This window comes from Ostrea edulis, chromosome 8 (assembly GCF_947568905.1).
Source record: "Ostrea edulis chromosome 8, xbOstEdul1.1, whole genome shotgun sequence".
In the NCBI taxonomy this organism is placed as follows: domain Eukaryota; kingdom Metazoa; phylum Mollusca; class Bivalvia; order Ostreida; family Ostreidae; genus Ostrea; species Ostrea edulis.
The window spans coordinates 4,995,094-5,010,025 of NC_079171.1; positions in this window are offsets into that span (position 1 = coordinate 4,995,094).

Here is a 14,932-nt window from a genome sequence, read left to right on the forward strand (position 1 = left end):
AAAGGGCCAGGCCACCTTCCAAGGGGAGATAATCAAGAAAAGGTAAAAATAGGGTAGGGTCATTAAAAAATCTTCTTCTCAAGAACCACTGGGCCAGAAAAGATAAAATTTATATGAAAGCTTCCTTATATAATGCAGATTTTAAATTGTTAAAATCATGGCCCCCGGGAGTCAGATGGGGCCACAATAGGGGATCAAAGTTTTACATACAAATATATCGGAAAAATCTTTAAAAATCTTCTTCTCAAGAACCACTGAGCCAGAAAAGCTGAGATTTATATGAAAGCTTCCTTATATAATGCAGATTCTAAATTGTTAAAATCATGGCCCCCGGGGGTCGGATGGGGCCACAATAGGGGATCAAAGTTTTACATACAAATATATAGGGAAAATCTTTAAAAATCTTCTCAAGAACCATTGGGCCAAAGAAGTTCACATTTACATGAAAGCTTTCTGACATAGTGTAGATTCAAGTTTGCAAAAACCATGGTCTCCAGGGGTAGGTTTGGGGCCATAATAGGGACTACGGTTTTACATGCAAATAGATATGGAAAATCTTCTGATATGGACCAAGGTGACTCAGGTGAGCGATGTGGACCATGGGCCTCTTGTGAAAGTGCATGTAAATTCTATAATAAGATATGAATACGTATAAGAGTTTTATCGATTTTTTTTCCATAACATAATGAAGTTATCGGCGTCACGTATGAATACATGCAAAAATACCCGTGTTGTAAATGTCGAAAAATGATCGTCATTTTTTTTAAAATTTTGACAATGAAAATGAAGGTAATAAGTATCAATATAAGGAATTGTGTTATCCGAATTCTATTTAGTAATAAATGCTTCTACTTTATATAGGGACTAACAGAATAAATGTGTAGAATCAGTACGTTGTCACGTAAAATACTTAAAATATGTGACCAAAGATTTTAAAAAAAATAATTGATGTGAAATCGCGGCACCAAAATTGGACATGACATGTTCTTTAGGATCATAGAGAAAACAAAATGATTGAACAAAGATGGGATTTGATTAATGTATAAACTATTTAAACTCTAGATTTTAACTCATTTTCTTTTTGTGACATACGGTTTAGGAGGGGGGTCGAATCATATCATGTGAAATATTTTTTTCAAAAGTTGGTACATTTGCACCAACTTGTGATTTTTCATAACATGCCATTCTGATAGATTTGGAAGATTGCTACCGCGACAATACTGTAATACAGTTTAAGATTGCCCAGTTTTACACGCTGTCTAACGGAACCAGAAAAGTGTCGGGATTCATGCGTTTGAAAAAACGTCGTAACAGAGCGGCAGCTTTTTTGTGCAAACATTTATTGGCTGGAAACAATCAAAGTGATGAATTTCCGAGGTAGCAGAGCTCAAAAAATAGAAAACGTCATTACCTCAGCAGATCACAGTTATAACTTTTATGATGTAGATTATCCCTACGAATTTGGCCTAAGAGATTCTTAAAAACACACACACACAAAACAGCCCTTTTCAAGGCTATTTTAAGCACCAATATAAGTTCCATTGCACTAAAGTCAATGTGTATCAATGTGCACTAGCACGCGCTGGTCGCGAGATGTTCTAGATGAAACCGGTTTTTTCAGAAACGATGCTGCAACCACGTCCTCCCCACGAGACAGAATAGTCTAGACATTTTGCTGGCTATAAAAGCGGAGCCCAAGTGTCAGTCCTCATTCGATCTCCAGTCACCTTCCAGAAGACATGGCTCAGAAACAAATAGGATTTGTGGACAAAGCTCAGAAGAAAGTAGATCAGATGGTACAGAACCAGATAGCGCCACAGAAAGACTACATTGCTCTGAAGAAAGCTATGGCTGACGATCAGGAGCCCGAAATGGGGAAGACCTCGAGCTTCTATCTCCCGCCTCAGAAAGACTACATTGCTCAACAAGTGAAGATGGCCCAGACCTCGGATTTCCTCCCTAGCCAGAATCCGACAGACCCGAGATTAGACTTCTATTTTCCCGATTCACAGGACGCTACGGGACTAGAGTTGGGATTATACGATAAACCACCCTTCAGTGGAGAAGATTCCCGCATGACCAGGACCGATTTCGCCATCATTACGACCACACTGGACGGTATTGTCAACCGCATCAACGTGCTGGCCGATGAAATCGCCAATCACACGGGGGTCTTGATGAAAAAAATCGAGGAATTAGCTGCAACCAGAACCCGTAAGGACTTCACCACCAGAGCTAGGAAGGACCCAGCCACTTTCCCCTGTTTTACGTGTGGGGAAACGGGGCATTGGGCACCAGATTGCCCCCAGAAAGTCAAGAAAACCATGGAAAAGGACCCTTGTTACAAGTGTGGGAAATTAGGCCACCGGATCAGCGACTGCCCAAGAGATGAAGACGAATTGATGGCTATGATTGGTGAGGTACCCGGCACAAAACCTCCGGTCATAAGAGAGTACACCCCATCGGAGATGTGGAACCCACCACCCCCTAAGAAAACGAGTAAAGAGATGAGTGAAGGAGAACCCCCTAAAAAGAAGAGAAAGCTGAGCCGAAAGAATAAAGAATGAACGTGTGTGATAAAACTTGTGTGGACTTTATTCTGACAATTTTAATATTTAACTTGTGACTGTATAAAATTGTGTTCAATTGTTATTCAAATTGTTTATTTAATAAATGTGTAAACTTAACATCATGCGTTTTTATTCATAACACTGTGGATTTTGAAGGATTAACACACCGATAAAATACGGCTCAGGCCTCGTCATAGCGATCTCGACTTTAGTTAGTGTTATCGATTCTTCCCCATTGTTGCGTCATAGCTCCCATCTCCGCTCTAGTTCATACCGGCCTAGCCCTGCACAGCACGCGCCGTCTTAGCACGCGCTACCTCGGCACGCGCAACCCTAGACCGCTCTCCAGTGCGTTCTAAAACTTGACCTTTTGACCTCAAAAGTGCACTCAGTTGAACTCCCTATCGGGACGCGTTATACTACTAATGTCCTACGTCCTATATTATTTTCTTGTTCAAAGTTTCTAAATGATGTCTAAAATAGTATTTGGGGTCTTGGTTTAAATCTTTGCTTGTACTTTAAGTTGTCTTATTACAAATAAATTTTGTAATGAAGGTCATGATCAAAATAAAGGTATAGGGAATTGTTTCATGAAGTAAAGAAAGTAACATTCAATAAATTTGCTTGCTTACCTGATAGTAACAAAGTTTATTTTATAGTTTCAGAATGTCCTACCATTGATCCTGGAAGTGAAAAGGTATCTGATAGTGAAGAAAGCTACGGTAGCATAGAGAGTGAAAACTATCCCATGCTCTCTGGAAAGAAAGAAAAAGACATTTCTTTTTGAAGTGTTCCCAAAAATTCAAAAGGAAACTTCAAAAACAAACTGCATGTCTGCTTTTTGTGATAAGATGCAAGACATCTTGAACTAGAACACAAAGCAGAAGTTGAAGTAGTCAGGGTTATAGCTTTCCCCCCAAAAAGCAACGAAACGGGAAAATGAGGGAGGAACTTGTGTGTGAATAAAGGAGACTTTGCTCACAACATATCTGTGTTCAAAGTATTAATGTGAGCATTATGTATAATAATAAAAAAAAAACTTTACCTTTTGACCTGAAAAACAATAGGGGTCCTCTTCCACTCATAACCAACCCACATATGAAATATCATTATCATCAAGTGAATGGTTCTCAAGATATTGAGCGGACAACATGTGGTCTACAGACCGACCGACAGTTGCAAAACAATATGCCCCCTCTTTTTCAAAGGGGGGCATTATTAGAAACAGAGTAAAAATAATATGTTCCCAAACTTTGTTAAGGATTATCTCCCTAACGCATAGCTCTTATCCTTAGACGAATTTGACTCCACTTTTTATTGGCACACTGTTTTCCCCTACAATAGCTCTAAAACTTCATTGTTTTTTCGGATTTCAAACATTACTGATGAGCATCAAAATTGGTACCGTAGAAGTTTTACATTATGACCCCTGGGTCGAGGCCTCTCCTGGTGGACTGTTAGTCCCCGAGGGTAATCTGATTAAAATACAGATCTCTCAAATAGCGCAGAGAGATCTGACAACGACCCATAGAGGGTCATCTGTGACGTAAACATTACCTTTGTTTTAGCCAATCAGATTTGAGGTGGTCACAACCAGAAAGTTTATGATGTAATGTTATCGGAAACACGCCAGCGTTGTAAAACTCCGAGAAGTACCGAGAATGTAAGGAAAATATTATTGGCGGCACAATTATTTGTTTACATTGTATAGGCCTATTGTTTATGCTACAATGGCGTAGCCACCTACCTCTCGTCATGTTCATTTCGAAGACTGATATTGAATGTTATTTATGCTACAAATGGCGGAGCCACTTACACCTCGCCGGGTTTATTTCAAAGATAACATTTGTGTTATATGTGGATTTTCCTTCGTGATCTCAGAGACTGGCTCGTCTGGAAATACAATAGTCAAAAAATTTACAAATGTTAAAACAAATGACAGACTCCAAACCATCGGGAAAGTGGTCGGTGCTGTAGAGAATTGTAATGTAGAAAAATCCGGAGTGTGTGTGAAGTGCTTTAGATCAGTGGAAAAGGTTCTTAAATTGAAGAACGAGACAGGAAAAACTGCAGGAACAGTTGAGAGAATCAAGTGGCCAAAACAGTATAATTCTACGTTCACCACGACGTCCACAGGTACAGAAGCGACTTTTAAGTCATTAAGAAGTTGCGGACTGTAGATTTTCTTTCGTGACCTGCATTAGGGTTATTCCAAAGGTAAATGCGCCGACACGAGATATCCTGGTCAGCAGGTTCGGGTAGCAAAGTATTCCACCTGATCTGAAGATGTTACTAAACATGGGAACCGTTGTTATGGTAAATTCTGATTTAATATATAAATTGACCAATTTCCTAAGGTTTTCTTCTCAACAATTGCAAATTGCACATGTTTAAGAAAAAACTAAATGCCATGGTGATGTACAGTAGGAAGACCTCTACCAAAATTGTAAATTTCATGATCCCCGGGGTAGGGGTTCGGTCCCCAGTGTATGGCCAAACTTACTATAGACTGTAAAACACTTAAATAACATCTTTTTAGTAAACTCTGGTGACCTATTGCTATTGGTTGTCGTCCGTCGTCGTGCGTTAACAATTGAAGGTTTTTAACTTCTTCTTGGTAACTACCTGTCCAGTTCTTTTCATATTTGACATGAAGCATATTTAGGACAAGGGGAAACATAAATTGTAAATTTCAGGACTCCAGCATCCCCGAGGTCCTAGGGGCGGGACAAAAACGGCCCAAACTTGACAAATTTTCTAAAATATTCTCAAGAACCGCACACGTGCAAGAAAATTTAAATGTTACTAGTGTAGATGTTCATATAATATACATTTATGCATGTCTCCACAATTTTTGCTAAATATAGAATATGCATCTTACCTTCATATTTATAATATACTATACACTTTTTTGAGGAAAGGAGAAACGGATGCCATCAGGCGATCTGCAACTGGTGAAGGACCAAAGCCTCCCTCGCCCAGTCCATTGGAGGCAGAAATCATTGATGGAATGGGAGACAGGCTTACATTGTGTGGTCTGTCTGGAGGACACGACACAGAGGAAGGGAGCCTTCGGCTCAGAAGAGCTAATAAATGTGAGATATCATGAGGAAGTCACAGTTGTTTAAGATAATTATACTCACAAGAATTATGTGGTTAAATCTCACGCAAGTTGTTTATCAAACAGTGTAAAATAGAGACAACACCTGAAAATCTAATCTCTATTATTAACATGGACAGGTCTTGTGGTTAGAATAGGTCCTCAGTACCCCTTGTTTGTCGCAAGAGGCGACTATATGGGGTGGTCTTTCGGATGAGACCATAAAACCCGAGGTCCCGTGTCACAGTAAGTGTAGCACGATAAAGATCCCTCCCTGCTCAAAGGCCGTAAGAGCCGAGCATAGGCTAAATTTTGCAGCCCTTAACCGGCAATGATGACGTCTCCATAAAAGTGAAAAATTCTCGAGAGCGACGTCATATATGCAATCAATCAACATGGACAAGTATGTGATATTCTTTCTTACAATTTTTTCAGTACAATTTTTCCTTCTTTAGCTTTTTTAAATTGACAAATTTCACATTAACAGATGCATTTGTGAAGTCGGAACCCTGATTCGGGATTCATCACGGATTATGAACACCTTAGAAAACGAGGGATTGTATGTCATCCATCTTCTTTAGGGGTGGTGTTCCCTCAGTTCTGAAAGAACTGGTGGATACCATAGTTAAAGTCTGCTCTGATTCCTTGTTATCAGAGGGACGACCAGTGTATCTAAATCTGAGTTTTCCTGGCTGATTGACCACCACTACTGCATTAGCTCTAGAGTCAGCCACACATATATCCAGGTTCCTGTTCTCACAGATGTATTTATAGTTATAACCATCAGATGAATAGAGAGAGGACGACCCTAATCATCAAATTACTACTGTTTTAGCTTGAAGGTGGTGATTGGCGACTGGATGAAAATGATTCCTTAGTAACAAAACGATGCCCAGTGCATCTAAATCGGACTGACCACCACTACTATTTTAGCTTTAAAGTGGTCATTGCCGACCGGATAAAACGATTCCTCAGTATTAGAGGGATGACCAGTGTATCTAAATTGGAGTATTCCTGACTGACCACCACTACTGCTTTAGCTTTAAAGTGGACATTGCCGACTGGATAAAACGATTCATCAGTTATAGAGGGATGACCAGTGTATCTAAATCGGAGTTTTCCTGACTAACCACTACTACTGCTTTAGTTTTAAAAGTGGTTTTTGCCGACTGGATAAAAATGATTCCTCGACATTAGAGGAACCGTAACGTATTCTCATGCACTTCACCTCACTTTTCATGTAATCGTGTACTTTTTAGATTTCATGTAATTGTAATCGATTACAATAATTTTACCCTGTAATCATGATTATTTTTAGATTACTTTTTTGATTACTTTCATTAATTTTGTATATTTTTCATGTTTGTGGTTGTTGTTTGTTTTTTTTTAAATATTATCAACCAATTTTTTTCTAATGATTTTTTTTATAAATATTGTTTCTTGATATCCTATACATTTAAATCAGATGCATTTATTAATTTATTTCATTCTATATCTTTTATATTTTTATTTGACAAAAAAATTCCCTAATTTAAAGGTGCATGAAACCATATCATTATGGAAACTAAAGGGAAAATTACTGAAAATTAATGTTTTCCTGTTTTAGTTTTAGTCACAACAATAACAGATAACAGCCAGTATGACGATTCCAGTGATCACAGGACTTCAGCACCAACTCCAGCAGATTCCAGCTGTGTACAACACGAAGATGGTGACAACACTGAAAGCATCTATCGATCGTAGACTGTCCCATTATGGTTAAGACGATGTATTTATAACAGCAGCAGTCCTTGATCCCAGGCTTTTAAATTACGATGGTGTACACCACAAGAACAGTCAATTGTGAAGTCAACATTCCTCTCATCAGCAACAGCTCACCAGACTACAAGCAGCAGTCAAACAAACCCCTGCTCACCACCACCAGCTCACCACCACCAGCTAAGATAGCAGAGACAGACGAGTAAGAGGACTTCTTTGGTTTCATGAAAACAACTGGTGAGCCTTCCTCCAGTAAATCAACTGACAGCAGCACTGAGGTCAACAGATATCTATCCCAACCCTGTCTTGCCATGGAAAGCGACCCACTTCAATTTTGGAAGAGCCAACAGCAAAACACCCCAATCCTCTCTGCTATGGCCTGCAAGTTCCTTACTATTCCGGCATCTTCTGTGCCTGTTGAACGCCTCTTCAGCATTGATGGAAAGATCTTTAGACCAGAGCGTTGCCGCCTTGCTGATCAAACTTTTGAACGACTTATGAACATTAAGTGCAACTCGAAAGTTTCTCCTCAGTAAGACATGACAGAATGAACTCTTTTATTATTTATGTTCAGAATTGCCAATCAGTATATACATAGTGCATCGTAGATTAGTGTTTTAAGATAAAGTTATGATAAAAAATGTTTATAGTTGTTGCTCTGCAAAAGTATCTAAAAGTAACCTGTAATTGTAATTGATATACTTTTCAAAGGAATTGTAATTATAATCAATTATATTTCAAAATAGATGTAATTGTAATCATAAATTTCAATGTAATCTGTAATTATTATCGATTACTTTGAATGTAATTGACCCCATGTCTGCTTGGTAGCTCATACAATCTTAACCAGTATCAGGGATCGGGCGTAACAGAACTTGTGCCCAATCCCTTTGTAATTAATAAAATTACAATAACATATATATGTTAACCAATCAGTATTAAAAAGCATCCCTTTTTAAATCTATGAAAAAAAACTTATCTTTGCATTAGTTCCATTTTGTAAACATGGATAGACTTTAAATGAAAACAATTGACTTATGCTCAATTACATGTATATTTAGGGCGACTCCACTTAGTGAAAATTTACTAATTAATTGCTAATGTATTTTTTTTTTCAATGCAGAGACCTTTAACTGCACACTTCCAAAACGCTTCTTCTTCACATGACGAGAATTTAAAGGTATACATATTTTATAAATAACAATCTGTCATTACTATTGTTAGCTCAAGGCTCAAATGAGCTTTTCTCATCGAAATTTGTCCGGCATCTGTCGTTTAACTTTTCATCTTTTCTAGAACCATTGGGGCAATTTCAACCAAACTTGGCACAGATGATCCATGGGTGAAGGGACTTCAAATTTATTTACTATCTGAGAGTGTCCTAAGTCAAGGTCAAGTATATAACAAGGTCTGACAGAAAAAAATGTTATTTCTTTTCTAGGCCTTGAAAATTAAAAAGCCCATAGTAAGAAAACCTGTAAATGTGCTATGGCCTTATCCAATGGTCATTCAAACAAGGTTTAAAGAAGGAAAATTCTGAATTTCCTATTCAACATGAAAATTTCTTCAATCAACTATATATCTGTAGATAGATTTAGTGGATATAGTAATTTCTGAGATTGCTATTTCTAGTTATAAATGTACTTGTTCAGTTTCTATGTCATCTTGATAAATTTGGAAAATAATGATTTTGAAACTGCAGTTGAGCAATCATGTATTTCTTATATATTATATACGAATGGTTTCCTTTTCTTTTGCAGATGAAACAGACACCAGACAGATGGGTTGCCCTCGAGCAGCGAATGGTAAAGAAAATTGATGCTTGTAATGAAGAAGAAACAGAAAGTGTCCAGTTGTTTATTCATCAACAGAATACCTGGATATTCATACTTATGATACTTCTTCAAACTCCGGATTAAAATTAAGTAGTTTTAATTCATGAATTTAGATGCAATTCTTTTGCTGCATGATTTTGAGATTTTACTTATTATCTCTCTATGAATATCATTAACAGTGAAACCTTGATGATCAGTTGTAAATTTAATTATAGACAAAACTGTAGATATCTGTGAGGAACAAATTGCTGAGCAACACAGAATTTAATGAAGCTTTCTATTCATTTTTTAAAACATTCAAAGTCCAATTCAAGTACTAGCATTGAAATGTATACATTACACGGATTGCATATGAAAATTTAATTATATCCGCATAATTTTCGCATGAATATCGTGCGAAAAACCTAAATAGTAGGTACCAATGATACTTGCATGAATGTCGTGCGAATTATTTTTCATATGATAATCATGCGAATTTCATGCGTGGTCCTTATCGTCTCCTTTTCATGCGAAGAATTTCTTATGAAGTTCATGCGAGCCACTTTTCCCTGTGTACCAGTAGTCAATTTACACAGAGTGGGCTTAGTATGTAGTCTTCCATTGTAGACTGAGTTCACTTTGCGGCCATAGATAAACTGGGTCCCGTTACAGTAAAATTAATTGCAACGATAAAAAATGCAATGGAATCAACATCTTTTCCGCCCCAATTTTTTCTCTGTAATGCCTTGCCATCGCCACCCCCCCCCCCCCCTAAACATTCTTACCTACTGACCCGGCTATTTCAGACGTGGGTCGGCAACGCCAAACCAGGCGCGTAGCTCTACGTTTACGTTTAAACGCCCGGGCGTACATATAAAAAAAAAAAAAAAACCTATTAAATGCTACAAACATAGGTGACAAATAAGTGTCTGCAGTATCTGCGGTACATTAGTCTCCCTATTGGTACTGATATCTTGTTAGTGTTACACCTTTCCGGGTCTAAACCGTTGTCGTTACGGCATGTTTTTCTTTATTATTGTTCCGGCAAGTTGTAAAACAGGCGTACACATTATTTAACTCAGGCTCCGCCACTGCAAACCAACATTTACTAGGGGCCTTACTTTCAATCTAATTAAATACGCTCACAATCGCTACATACGCAGAGTAAACGGCGCGGATCTAAGAAGTCTGATTTTAATTCGATTGGCCTTACATTGTACAGACCTATCAGACACAACGCAAAGCGCGTGGGGGCGTTTCCCATATTGTGACCCACCATACCTACTCCTATAAAAATATTGCCATCAATGTTATATATACTAATAAAGCATAAACGCTCTATGTAAATTTAGAGGCCAACTACATACTATTTTCTCTCTACTACGTTCCTATTAATAGAAGAGGCCATCCATGGGGTATCTATTTGTTATCACTACGTACAACATTAAATTTATTGATTTCTGTAATTTCATAAATAAGGATAAAAACAAGTATGGTAATTACACAACATTTAACTTCATTTCAAACTATACACGATTCTAAAGCGCAACTAATTGTAAATTTCGGAATTTGAACATTTGACAGTTGGTTTTCATATTTACTGTAAAATCTGTTCTTTTAACAACTCGCACGTAAAATGTTTCATGATTAAAAACCCCCTTCCTCAAGCATAGCTTTCATTCTACCGATTACATGAGAAGAGGACAAACTACTTTTACACTAGCTAATGTTTTCCATCGCAATTAACTTTATCCACGTTGTATTCTAATTCCATGTGTATTATCCTAGATCCAACGACATGTAAATGGATCTATTTAAATAATTCCGGTATTAAAAACCTGCGCCAAACATGTCAATTGTGAACGAATTATTTAACACATTTTTTTCACAAACATGATAGATCGTGCACTGTAAATTCGATGACTTACATCGATTGATTGTGAAAGCCAAAGACAACGAACAGTGACTCCTATAAGCAATACAAAATAGAGAGTTGGACACACGTCACTCTTGAGAATCTTTCCCTCATGTGGTGACCATTGCCAGTCTCGTGTCACAGCAGAAGTGGCACGATAAGCATACCTCAAAGGCCGTAAGCGCCGAGCATGAGCCTAAAGTTTTGCAACCCTTCACCAACAGTGGGGACGTCTCCATCTGAATGAAATATTATCGAGTGACGTCAAACAATACACAATCAGCCAAACACTTGTAATGGTGAAGGTCACTCACCAAGGTTAGGTTACCATAGGATCACAGGCTACTGTAATATTCTCAGCGACAAGTGCATTAAGTTTCCATTCAAAAGACGGGACGTATTATGTGATGGCAGTATCTGTCCGGCTGTCCGTCCCGGGTCATGTTTTCCGTAACGGATGCATGTACAACTTTGAAATTTGGTCACAATATCTCCCTTAAGAATTGCAAGAGTGAGTTTGCATTTCAGCTGGTTTGGTCCATCCTTGACGTACTTTAGGGCTGTAAGTAGGTCAAACAGTTTTCCCGACTTTTCTTGTTACAAATACAGATATTGTCCTGAAATTTACACATAAGCTTCCTTAAAGCTGACATGAATTAATAAATATAGTATAATTTTATATGTCCGCCATATTTCTTTGCTAATCCGCCATATTAGTTGGATATTCTATTGTTATATGTATCAGGGTTCGCATGGTATATAAGGGTACGAGTTGTGCTACGCTTCACTCCACATCAGTGTCTTCGATTTACCTGTGCGGGTAGCTTCGACAGGTAACACGTACATCTCCGATACTAAGTTATAGGACACCAAGAAGAAATGAAATCACGTTTTGAAACACCATGCAGTGCTCAAAATTACAATAAACATATCGTACAGTAGTAAATCATTCTAAAAGCTTTGGATAAATAAATATAGAATGCCTTTTCTTTACGTGAATGTGGTACATTTGCAATAAATACGTCAAAACTATACAAAAAACGCGGAGAAATATTTCATCTATTATCTAGATCTATTGATGAAATGGAATAAACAAAGGGTATAAAATCTATACCATTCACACTTACTTCAAGCAAAATGCAAATACATAAATGCTACTGTACGTATAAAGAAGACATGGCCATGTATGCTCGCCATGAAAAAGCATCGAATGCGGATGATTATTTACCTGGGTCTACTCGTAATATCTGTAAAGGACCGAAGATGTACGTGTACACTTGTCGAAAATACTCGTAGTAGTAAAACTCCCTTTATTAGCATAATCCATGAAACGGTACACTCCATTTGTATTCCAACAGTAAACAACATTGTCCATTGTACAGACTGCGACACACTTAGCCCGTGCCGATCAGCTATCTTCAATCAGGGGAAGTATCAGAGTAGAATATTTACCCTGTATTGTGCATGAATCCTAATACCGTATGATTTGCTTGTCAGAGTATTGCAGATTTATAAATCAGGAAATCTTTTAGGTACATAAATTGTTTGTGCATAGATAATTTGCATATACAACACTGCACGAGTGTATGGAGAGAGAGAGAGAGAGATTGATTCAAACGATGATCTTTTAATAATCGCGCTCTTATTAAGACAAATGATATCGTTAATTCAATACATGTATAACGGAACAGTAACTCAATATTGCTCTCATTAATTGATATTACAGATTTATTTGATTCATTTAAAGCACGGAATAATTAAAAATTAAACATATCTTTAAATAATGTTATTTTCAATTCAATTACTTCATTTTATGCTAATTCGGCGCTTAATAGATCTTATATATCTATGCCATTTTGCTTTATTACATTCTACGTCGGATGCAAATTGTAGTAATGCAAAATGTAATACATTGTAATTGAGTTTATCATATGCGTAGTTATCAAGCACATAGAATTTTTTTTATTTAAACATATTTTATTGAGAAACTCAACAGGATTGGGCAACAGGCATAGCCTATATATGTAGGCCCTCTCCCAAATACAAAGGTCAAAGTACTTAGAATCAAGGGGAGGGGCCAATAGTGTCTGTCCCCCCACCTTTGATAACAATATCAACTTTTTTGTTATTTTTTATTTTTTTTTTATGTTTTCCGCCACACTCAACAATTTTTCAGTTATCTGGTGGCGCCCAGTTTTTGTTGATGGAAGAGAGAAACCAGATACAATGTACCCGGGAAGAGACCACCGACCTTCCGAAAGTAAACTGGGAAACTTTCTCACTTACGGGCGCGAGCGGGTTTCGAACCCGCGCCGACAGATGCAGAAGTGAGAGGCCGTTATTTTGTAAGGCAAATAAAAAATATATTGGGTGACAACCCCCTCCCCCCAAAATTGATCCCAGCTTGAAAGTTCTGATATAATAGTAGAAGACACATACCACCACCAATTAAGAAAATGAAGATATTAAGAGGCACTCATAGTAGAGGACTCTAACCACCCCATCCCCTCCCCAACGATGGAAGAAAATAAAGTGTAGGGGGAAATTATTGAGGCAGTCAAAATAAAAGACTTGTAACCCTTCGCCCCCACATTAGGACTTTGAACATCGGATAAAACATCTTGGTTTGTTTGGGTTTTATGTTTTATTTTATTGATGTTTTCGTTCATCTTTTTAATTATTATTTTGAATGGCAAGAAATTTTAAAGAATCCAATTTTCCATTTTTTTTTCTTCCTGTTGTACCCCCCCCCCCCCCCCCCCCATGAAAAATGACGATACATGTCTGGTTATTACATGTACATTTTGCTTTTCAACACATGCATGTATACTGATTTTATGGTGTAGAATTGCACCCTTTACCAAGTTTTACTTCATTTACACAGTGTAAGGAATGATAAACCAAAATCACAAAACAAAATGCATAAAGGGCAAGATAGTTTTAAGCGTAGGAACTTCATTCACGAATACATAAATACATGTATTCAGAAAAATCGCATGCATGCATTGCAGGACTATAGCATATGTGTGTTTTAACATTTCTGTAATATGCCATAATGATTATTTTCATTTCGGAGATCTGGCGCAATGGATATATTCTGAAAATAGACATACCGCTGTACGTCAAAATTTCAAATTCAAATGTATTCGATAAGATGTTAGTATTCATAAATTAGTAAAATTCGTGTTGAGGTGGGTTTTTTTTTTTTATATATGATACAGTGTCAATCTACTGTAATGCATTAGTAGGATATGCAAAAGGCAAGAGTATCAACATTTTTTAGTATCGATATCTATATGATCACGAAAAAACATTATAATGTATATCCGGATTCATATGCCGATTTAGAGATCAATAAAAACAAAGCTGCATAGTTTGGGGGAGGGGGTTCAAATGAGTCTGATGAAATTAAAAGAAGGAACCCCACATTTGCATTCAACTAGATGTACTTCAAAATGATTTTATTTCTGCTCTGACTGAAAGCATGATTCTAAATTCGGGAACGAATCTTGCATACAAAATAATCAATAGGGGAACACATAAATCCGAGCTCCTTTGGAATTTAATAAAATGCAAATATGCACCTTTCTTTCAACACGAATTGATGTTGTTTCAGGCACGTATACAGAGGGTTGGGGTGGGCAGGGAGGCTGGGCTGGTCTGCTCTCCCCACTTTTTTGACAATTTACTTTTTTCCGTTATTCTAACATACAAAGTCAGTATTTTCTACACGCACAGTTAAAACTGATATTTTTTTTAAAATTTGTAATGAATT